The sequence below is a fragment of the Rhinopithecus roxellana genome, chromosome 11, assembly GCF_007565055.1.
Source record: "Rhinopithecus roxellana isolate Shanxi Qingling chromosome 11, ASM756505v1, whole genome shotgun sequence".
Taxonomy (NCBI): domain Eukaryota; kingdom Metazoa; phylum Chordata; class Mammalia; order Primates; family Cercopithecidae; genus Rhinopithecus; species Rhinopithecus roxellana.
In genome coordinates, this window is record NC_044559.1 from 64519698 (window position 1) to 64530102 (window position 10405).

Sequence of the window (10405 nt, forward strand, 5' to 3'; positions counted from 1 at the left end):
AGTCATTCTGTGTATTTGTTACTGTGTGCACTCAGTGTTGATTGGTCTCATGTTTATCCCAGGGTCCAGCTGTGGCAAGAGCAACAGTAACTGCTCCCGTCACCAGCTCATGTAATCTTCATGAGAGCTCCACAAATTAAGGTGCTTTTAAAATGCCTACTATCCCCTTTCAATAGATGAGAAAACTAAGGCTTAGGGAAAGTCAATTTTCCCAAAGTCACAGACTCATAAATGGTGGTGACAAACTCAAACTGAACTCCAAATTTCACGCTCTTGGTTGCTAGATCCTAGGGAGTGTGCTGCCTGCCTGCTATGCTTCCTATGCTAAGGAGGAAGCCCTTCTGACCAGAGCTGCTTTGAGTGGGTTTTAATTTCTTTGTTTTTGATTTTTAGTTTTGTTGAGTACATAGTAGTATATATACCTATGGGGTACATGGGACATTCTGATACAGGCATGTAATGTGAAACAATCACATCAGGATAAATGGATTATCTATCATCCCAAACATTCATCTCTTGCATTACGAACAATCCAATTATACACTTTTAGTTATTCTAAAATACAAGATTAAGTTATGATTGACTATAGTCACCCTGCTGTGCTATTAAATACTAGGTCTTAGTCATTCTTTCTATTTTTGCATACCTATTAAATATCCTCACTTACCACTCCCCACCCTGACTATTCTTCCCAGCCTCTGGTAATCACCCTTCTACTGTCTATCTCTATGAGTTCAATTGTTTTAAACTTTAGCTACCACGAATAAGTGAGAACATGTGAAGTTTGTCTTTCTGTGCCTGGCTTATTTAATTCAACATAATGACCTCCAGTTTCATTCATGTTGTTGCAAATGACAGGATCTCATCTTTTTTTCATGGCTGAATAGTACTCCATTGTGGATGTGTACCACATTTACTTTATCTGTTTATATGTTGATGAATATTTAGATTGCTTCCAAATCTTTGTTTTTGTGAATAGTGCTGCAATAAATGTGGGCATGCAGATATCTCCTCCGTACACTGACTTCCCTTCTTCTGAGTAAATACCTAGCAGTAGGGTTACTGGATCAAATGGTATCTCTATTTTAGTTTTCTGAGGAATCTCCAAAGTGTTCTTGTGGTTGTACTAGTTTACATTCCCACCAACTCTTGTATACAAGAGTTCCCTTTTCTCCACATTTCTTACAAGAATTTGTTATTGTCTGTCTTTTGGATAAAAGCCAGTTTAACTGGAGTGAGATAATATCTCATTGTAGTTTTGATTTGCAGTACTCTGATGATCAGTGATGTTGAGCATCTTTTTATGTACCTGTTTGCCATTTGTATGTCACCTTCTGAAAAATGTCTATTCAGATATTTTGCCCATTTTTAATTGGATTCTTAAATTTTTTTTCCTATAGAGTTATTTGAGCTTCTTATATATTCTGGTTCTTAATCCCTTGTCAGGTGGATAGTTTGGAAATATTTTCTCCCATTTGGTGGGTTGTCTTTTTACTTCATTGATTGTTTCCTTTGCTGTGCAGAAGCTTTTTAACTCTATGTGATCCCATTTGTCCATTTTTGCTTGGGTTGACTGTTTTCATGTGGTATGGCTCAATAAATGTTTGTTCAAACCAATGTTCTGGAGATTTTCCTCAATGTTTTCTTGTAGTAGTTTCATAGTTTGAGGTCTTAGACTTAAGCCTTTATCTGTTTGATTTATTTTTAAATTAATATATGGTGAGAAATAGGGATCTTTTCATCTACTAACTTTGGGTCTGGTTTGCTCTTCTACTTCTTTCAGATGCATCATTAGGTTGTTTATTTAAAATTTTTCTTCTTTTTTGATGTAGGCACTCATAGCTCATTACTGCCTTCACTGTATTCCATAGGTTTTGGTATGTTGTGTTTCCCTTATCACTTGTTTCAAGAAATTTTAAAATTTCCTTTTTAATCTCTTCACTAGATTGCTGATCATTCAAGAGCATATTGTTTAATTTCTGTGTGTTTGTATAGTTTCCAAAATTCCTCTTATTATTGGTTTCTAGTTTTATTGCACTGTGGTCAAAGAGGATTCTTGATATTATTTCAATTTTTGAATGTTTTAAGACTAGTTTTGTGGCCTAAAATATGGTCTCTCCTTGATAATGATCCATGTCCTGAGGAGAATGTGTATTCTGGAGCCACTGGATGAAATGTTCTGTAAATATCTATTATGTCCATTTGGTCTATAGTGCATAATGAGTCCAATGTTTCTTTGTTGATTTTCTGTCTGGATGCTCTGTCCAAAGCCAAAAGTCGGGTGTTGAATCCTATTGTTATTATTGTATTGAGGTCTCTCTCTCTCTCTTTAGCTCTAATAATATTTCCTTCATATATCTGGTGCTCATTTGTTGGGTGCATATATATTTAAAATTGTTATGTCCTCTTGCTGAATTGACTGCTTTTTCACTACATGACCTTCTTTGTCTGTTTTTATAGTTTTTCTATTGAAAGCTGTGTAGTCTAATATAAGTATAATTACTCTTGTTTTTTTTTGTTGTTTGTTTGCCATTTGCATGAACTATCTTTTCCCATCCCCCTTTAGTTTCAGTCCATGTGTGCCTTTACAGGTGAAGTATGTTTTTTGTAGGCGAAAAGTCATTGGGTTCATCAGGTCTTTTTTTCCATTTTGGTTCATTCAGCCAGTCTATTGTTTTTTGTTTTGAGAGTTTAGATCATTTACATTCAACGTTATTGTTGATAAGTAAGGACTTATTCCTGCATTTTGTTGTTTTCTGGTTGTTTTGTTGTCTTCTCTTCCTTTTTTCTTCCTTCCTATCTTCCTTTTATTGAAGGTCTTTTTTTTTCTGGTGGTATGTTTTAATGTCTTGCTCTTTACTTTTTTGTGTATCCATTGTATGTTTTTAGATTTGAGGTTACTGTGAGGCTTGGAAGAGTAAAGAGGACTTTATCTTGCAACCTGAATACAATTCTTTATATCTCTTTGACCATGTTCATGTTTTCCTTTGTATTTCTGATTATATGGAACATGTTTATAACACTTGTTTTACTAGCCTATTACGAAATTCTGCCGTTTCTGAGTATTTTCTATTGGTTGATTTTTCTCATTGTTATGGGTCACGTTTCCTGCTTCTTTATATGCCTTGCACGATTGGTCACTGAACACTGTAAATTTCATATTGTTAGGTATTAATTTTTATTGTATTTCTTTAAAGAGTATCAGGCTTTGTTCAGTCACTTAGTTATTTTACTTAGGATCAGTTTAACTCTTTAGTGGTTTGTTTGTAAGCTCTGTTAGGGTGGGTCCAGACAAGCTTCAGCTAGGGCTAACTTAGAGTCACTACTAAGGTAATACTTTTCTAACAGGGCTTCCCAGTGCTCCATGTATTACAAGGTCTCTTCAATCTGGCTGAAGGGGTGGTGATATCTCTCCACTCTTGCTGTAGATTCCAGGAATTATTCATCCTACTTCTGTTTAGTGTTTCTTTCTCGAGGCTTGTGAGGTGTCACCACAAAAAGGTACTGATCACTACTCAGCCAAAGACACAAAGGCATCACTCTGCGAAAGTCCAGAGCTCACCCTCTGTGAAGCTCTCACATCTTCAGTATTTTGCCCTACACATTTTAGTTGTCTTAGTTTCCCTAAAGTTTAGTTTCTGTTTCTTCAACTCAAGGTGACTTCTGGGCTCTGTTTGGGTACTCTTCCCTGTGCTGTAACCTGGAAATTGCTTATAGCAATAAGCTGGATCAATTGTAGGGCACAATTCACTTGGATCCTTCCTCTCAGGGATTATAGTTTTGTGCTGTCTATTCCCATATCTGAAAATAAATAATTCATTCTTCAGTCTCCTCTGGATCCTCCTGGAGAACAGAATCATGTGGGGGGTTCTTAGGCTCTCATAAATATATTGTAACATTTCCACTTCCTTGAGCCTTTTGACCATTTCTTCAAAATATAGTAATGCAGTTTCAGCATCCCCATATATTTTATTCTAGGAGATTGCCATGTCAAGCCTATCCCAGCAGCATATTACGACCAGTTACAAAGGCTTTGTATGGTATTAAGCCATGAATCATAGAAAAGTACTCCTATGTTAATACACTTGCTTCTATCCAAACTTACATTCTATCTTCCTTGTCCAACATCATTCAGATATATCTCCCACATTTTCCTCTAAATCCTGCCAGTATGTAGTAGCATTAGGGGTTTATGCTGAGGGAAAAAGAGGGTGAATATTGAGAAAGACAAATATCTGATGACTTTGTTTTTTTTTTTTTTTTTTGGAGACAGTTCAGCCAGGCTAGAGTGCAGTGGCGTGATCACGGCTCACAGCCAGCTCTGCCTCCTGGGTTCATGCCATTCTCCTGCCTCAGCCTCCAGAGTAGCTGGGACAACAGGTGCCCACCACTACACCCGGCTAATTTTTTGTATTTTTAGTAGGGACGGGGTTTCACCGTGTTAGCCAGGATGGCCTTGATCTCCTGATCTCATGGTCCACCTGCCTTGGCCTTCCAAAGTCCTGGGATTACAGGCGTAAGCCATGGGGCACGGCCATCTGATGACATTTTTATAAGATCTCCCTCCAAGGAGGAGGAAGCTTTTCTTCTCTTACAAGGGGAAGGGAGTTGATTCTGTCACCTCAGAGGTCTCAGGGCATTCTAGTTCTTTGCAATTCTCATCTGTGTCTACCCAGATGTTTATAAGGTATCAAGATGCTTCATTTTTTTTTCTATTAGGACTTGAATTGCCACAGGAGACCTTTTGAGGCTGTGCATTCAGTTTTCTTTGCAGTTCTTATGCTTTTACAATTAAATCCTATCTCCATGAGTCATCTGACCATTTTTTTAAAAACACTATGCCTTGTGGTTTAAGATGATGAGACTCTCTTCATAAGCTGTCATGGAAGCTTCCTGGACTACACAAAATGCCTTGAGTTGATGGTTGACTTGAGTCTATGCTTTTCTTTTGTCAAGGCCTCTAAATCAGTTAAAAAAACCCTCAGGCAACTTAACGATACTTATAATTATCTTTGGTCCCACATTTTCCAAATGCCAGACTGCATAAACTGGTACTTCATCTTTTACCCACACCTCATCTATTTATAACTTAGTCAAGGATCTTAGCAGCTGTGATGCTCCTGAATTCTGGGGCTTCTTACCACTACTTCTAGCAATGCGGTTCTTGTTGTCTGACTGGCAAATGATTAACCCCCAATTTCCATATTCAGATTATTTTCTGTAGAGCTACTCCTGGTAACAACATCTTCAACTGGGTTCCCCCAAAAGCAAAACCTGAGACTAGGGTAGTTTATTTGAGGGAGTGATCTTAGAGAGCAGTACTGAAAAGGAAGCAAGAGTTTGAGGGATTCAGAGGCAGTGCAATAATGTGTTATCAAGTTCATCGACACTATGGGCAACTGGTGCTCAGTACTGCCTGGACGTTCTGAGGAGCCTGTAGGATGTATCTTCGAATTGCCTGGTTGAGGGATGAAAGTGAATGCTTCTTATCCCCCATTGATTGGTGGTTGCTCAAAAGGTTATTAACTTCTCTGCGCTTCTGACTTGTGCCTTCGTAAGTGCTAAGTTGGCTCCCATTAGTGTCCCAAGCCCTGGTGTCAGAGAATAAATGAGGTGTGTAGCTCATGCTTGAAGTGAGGGAGCATCAGCATGGGGTGGGAACAGTGTAAGGAACTGTTCATCACAGCTGGGCTGGGATCAGATGTGAGGCTATGAGGATATGAAGTATACTGCAGGTATTTCATATAGGCATTAAGTGATTCAGAACTAATTTTAGCATTATAAAATTAGGGTTTCACCAGCTTGTAGTTTGACAGTATACTTACTTATAAAATGATTTTCACAACAATCTTTAAAGGTAGGTATGATCTCCATTCAACCTTGGAGGAAACTGAAGCTCAGTAAAAGTAAACGACTTGCCCAAGATGCACAGTGATCAATTGCAAAGAATGAACTCTGTTCTGTCTCTGAAGTATGTGCACTGCCCATTATGTTACATAACCTTTCTTTATGGCTCCTATCAAGTCATTCTACATAAGAAACATCTTATGTGGGAAACACTTCAACCTAGCAACTGGTTACTATAATGAAAAGAGATAGTGAAACTGGATACTTTGCATTGACCAGTTTATATATTAATAACTTTGTGATGGGTTCAGTTAAAGATTTTATGAAAACCTTGGAAGAGTATGAAATAATTATAAAGTGTTTATTGTTTTAGTTCTCACTTATCTATTTTGGATACCTGAACTTACATGTTAAAGAATATAGAGTACATATAGTTAGGTTGGAACTCAGCTGGGATTCAACTTGTTTGCTGAAACTTCAGATACTATAAACTAGTATCCTATTTAGTCAGAATTATATTATCTTGACCCATTAACTTTGCTTAGCATCTATTTCATACTACATACTGATTTTATTAACTTCTAATCACTCTTGTTTCACTTATTTGAGAAGGGTAAAGCAGAATTTATCTGGAGTTTAAGATTAAGGCTGACATATTAAATCTGCTTGTTATTGTTTGTTTCTGATATTAAAAGAGACTTATTATTATGACCCCAGTCCACCCAAATTGTATACTATAATGGATTCCATATGAATAAATTAAGGGATCTAGATTTTAATAGTAAAACCATTTTATAGCAGCAGTAGTTTTATAAATGGATATTTTACCTATTAAACAAAATGTAATTGGAAAATAAAATACACTGTCATCCAAATAACAGCTCATGTTACAAATAATCGTTTGGATGCAACCACAAGATTCTTCTGGCATAGAAGTAAATTAACACTTCAGTAAATTGTCAAACTGATGAAAATCCTAACCCTGGGAATTTTGTTTTAATGGTGTAAGAATATGTACAACAAGATGTTTTTGTTATTTTATTTTTATTAGAGTAAATGGAAGAATAGTGTCGCAGACAGTTTCTCGAATTTTCCTGGGAAAAGGAGGTTATAGCAGTTAGAAACGCCAGCAGTAGCTTACACCAATAGTTTATTAAAATTTTTGTTTTTACGTTATTGGCATTCCAGGGGTAGGTGGTTACTATTATAGGCTCATTTTCTCAACTCTCTCATCAGGGACCCAGTTACTTTCTATCATTCTGAACTGTTATTCTTAGCATGTACACCTTCATTCTCCTGTTGGTTACCTCATGGTACAAGATGGCTGTCATCAGAAGGTCCAGCCATCAGGAAAAATGGGGAAGGAGCAGGACATGTATGATCCTTTATCAGGCCGCTTTCACATATATTTTCTAGACAAGAATTATATCACATGGCCATGTTTAGTTGCAAGAAGACTGGGAAAGTGAGGAACAGAATTGATTTGTCTAATCACAACTAATCTCCAGAGAACAGGCAATTTCTGCTTCCAAGTAAAGTTAGATACTGTTCAGAAAAACAGGCTGAATATTAACCATTTGTGTTTTGGTCAGCAATATGTTCTGGTTTTGGTTTGGTGGGGAACAGGAAGCTTACTGAGGAAGGGAGACACCTGGAAGTGGTCTTAACCTGGCCATAAGGCCCATGACACTCTAATTTTGTTTGCTGGTGTGTGGGTTTCTTTTTTTCCAGAGACATCTATAAACATGACTTTGTTACTAAGCCAAAGCCAATTATCTTTCAAAGTAATCTTCAGTTTGCTATTAGCTTCTCAGAAAGAACAGCATGATTGTTAATAAGATCGAGACTCATAAACTACTGATGAGAACCAATGAGCTATTTTGTAACCTCATTTTTATAAATGACACAAGATTTTCACCCTGAGAGAAACAGATATATTGGGAAGACAAACAAAAAATCCAAAACTAGTCCTTTTCCTCCAAACAGAATCTCTTTCTTCTTTTCTTCTATCATGAAATATTGTTACTAACCAACTATTTTTCTTTTAAAATTCTAGGAATCACTTTTTGGAAATCTGGAATTAGTGAACCCAAATGGTTGTTAATATTTTATTGCTGAAATAGTGAAGCAAAGTAAAATGATTAAAGATTATAGGGATTACCATATTTGTTAGCATATGTTTCCTACATAAGAAATAGTTTGCAGTTGATATGAGAAGAGAGGAAGCTGTGAGATTACCTGACTGGATGGACATTCGCAGCACTGACACCGGCTGCTGAATTTCTGGAAATTTCTCCTGGCAAATCTCTGTGCTGAGAAAGGAGTAAACCAATTTACAGAAGAGGCTTACAAATCCAAACAGGAGCAGATGATGAAGAATCATGATAAACATTAACTCCTCAACTTACTTAAGCAACTAAGATTCAGTTAAACCCAGTTCACACCTCTTTGGTAAGTCTGAAGTTTCAGAACTCTTGCTGCTAAAATTCAAATTACTGAGCCGTAGAAATTATTTTTCCTCCAATTGTGTGATGAAATATGGGAAAGATAGAAAAAGACACAAATACATATGGTAATCAGGAATAAATTCCCCTTCCCCATTTTCTCTTGAGTTGGATAAAAGCCAGAGCACTTGATAGAGTAAGATACTGAGGGAACCAGTGTAGTCATCCAAAACAACGAAACAACTCTTTTAATTCATAAAAAAATCTTCATTGTACTAGCCTTCATCATTAGGTATTCCTTCTAAAGTCACTTTAAAGGAAAAAGAACATGTTCAGACATAGTAAAAATAAACCAAAACAAAAAACAAACAAATAAAACAACAAACAAACAAAAAAATAGGAAGGCAAAATTCCTTTAGATTAGGTTTTGGAGATTTTTATATTAAACCCATTTTGTAAATAAGTTTTCCACCTGATTTAAACCAATCGTTCTGTTATTCAAAAGTCTAGGTTGTTGTTTTGCATTTTAAAATACAACCATTCCCCAGGGAACTGTCTCTGCGATTAGAGGTAGAATTTTAAATTCCCCTTTCCACAGATAGATGTGTAGAGGAAAGAACACCAAACTGAAAGAGAAGCTTGGCTCTGCCACCTATCAAATTATCAAATCTGTCTCCCTCTGGGCTTCACTCTCTCCTCTGTAATATGATAACTATCTAGATTGGAGTAGATGGTCTTTCAGTTTCCCTCTCTGAGTCTGTTTGGGGGCTGCTATAACAAATAGCATAGACTGGGTGACTTAAACAACAAACATTTATTTTGCGCAGTTCTGGAGGCTGGGAAGCTCAAGATCAACGTGTTGTTGATTTGGCTTCTGGTGGGGGCTTGATAGTTTTGGATATGGCTTGTTTATCCCTGTCAAATCTTATGTTAAAACTTGTGGTGGTTTTGGGAGGGAGAACCTGGTGGGAAGTGCTTAGGTCATCATCAGTGGCTTGGTGTAGCTCTTGCAGTAGTAAATTCTTGCTCTGGTGGGACAGGATTAGTACTCATGAAATTGAATTAGTTCCTGAGACAGTGGGTTGTTATAAAACTGAGACACCCCTCATGAAACTGCCTTTGCAAATATTATAACAGTGAGAGAAGTCTGGCACGGCTGACTCCATCTTGCCTCTAGCCTCATAGACTGGCTGTCCCCGCTCATTCCTGGGCATAGACCAAGCTAACCATGGAAATAATTTAGTTTACAATCTAGTTGTGAAGCAAGGATAATAATAGTCCCTTCCTAAAACTGACCCCCTCCTTGTTTGGAGACTGAAACATAAAATAAACCTTGAAAAATAAACCTGTTACAGTTTTGTTGACTGGAGCCTCTGTAAGCTGACCCAGATCCTTTGTGGAATCAGGTAACCTGAAGTTTCTCGTGATTCAAAGGAGAACTGACTCTGGCTCTTTGGATTAGGGAAGCGTTTATCTCAGATGAAACTTGATAGTTGAATTTAATTTAGACAAGAAGTAACATCAGAATACGTTTTAGGAAGAGTGCAGCAAGACCAACAGTGTGGAAAAGGAGAAACAAGCAGAGTTTGTGCACCAAGATCCACTGGAGCACATAATTCTGAAGGAGGGAAGAGAGGAGTGAGCTTACAAAGACTACACTGACTGAGCTTAAGGAACAGAGTGAGGAGTTGGAATTTAATTCAGTGACTGAAACTACTGAAGGACTGGTGAAATGGAGAATGACCTGAGCTGAGGGGGTGCCTGGAGAAAAACGAATTGGACTATCCAGATGATGCCTAGGAATGCAGTAACTTGATCTTAGAGGTTACTACAATGGTTTAAGCAGGCGATGCGAATGTCTGTCAGGTCACAAAGGTGGGAAGTTGGGGGTATATCTGAGAGTCATGGTGGAGATAGGATGAGTAAGTTATTAAAGTTGATTAAATAGGGAATAGTAGGAGAGGTTGGTAGCCACTCTGAAAGTCTGAGTGGGTGCTTTAGGGGTTGAACAGCGTCATTTTATTTCTTTATTTAAAAAAGGGTTAGGAAAAGGTGGAGGAAAAAATAAGGTGTTCACACTGGAAATTATCTTGCTACAGGTATGTCCTTAGCTT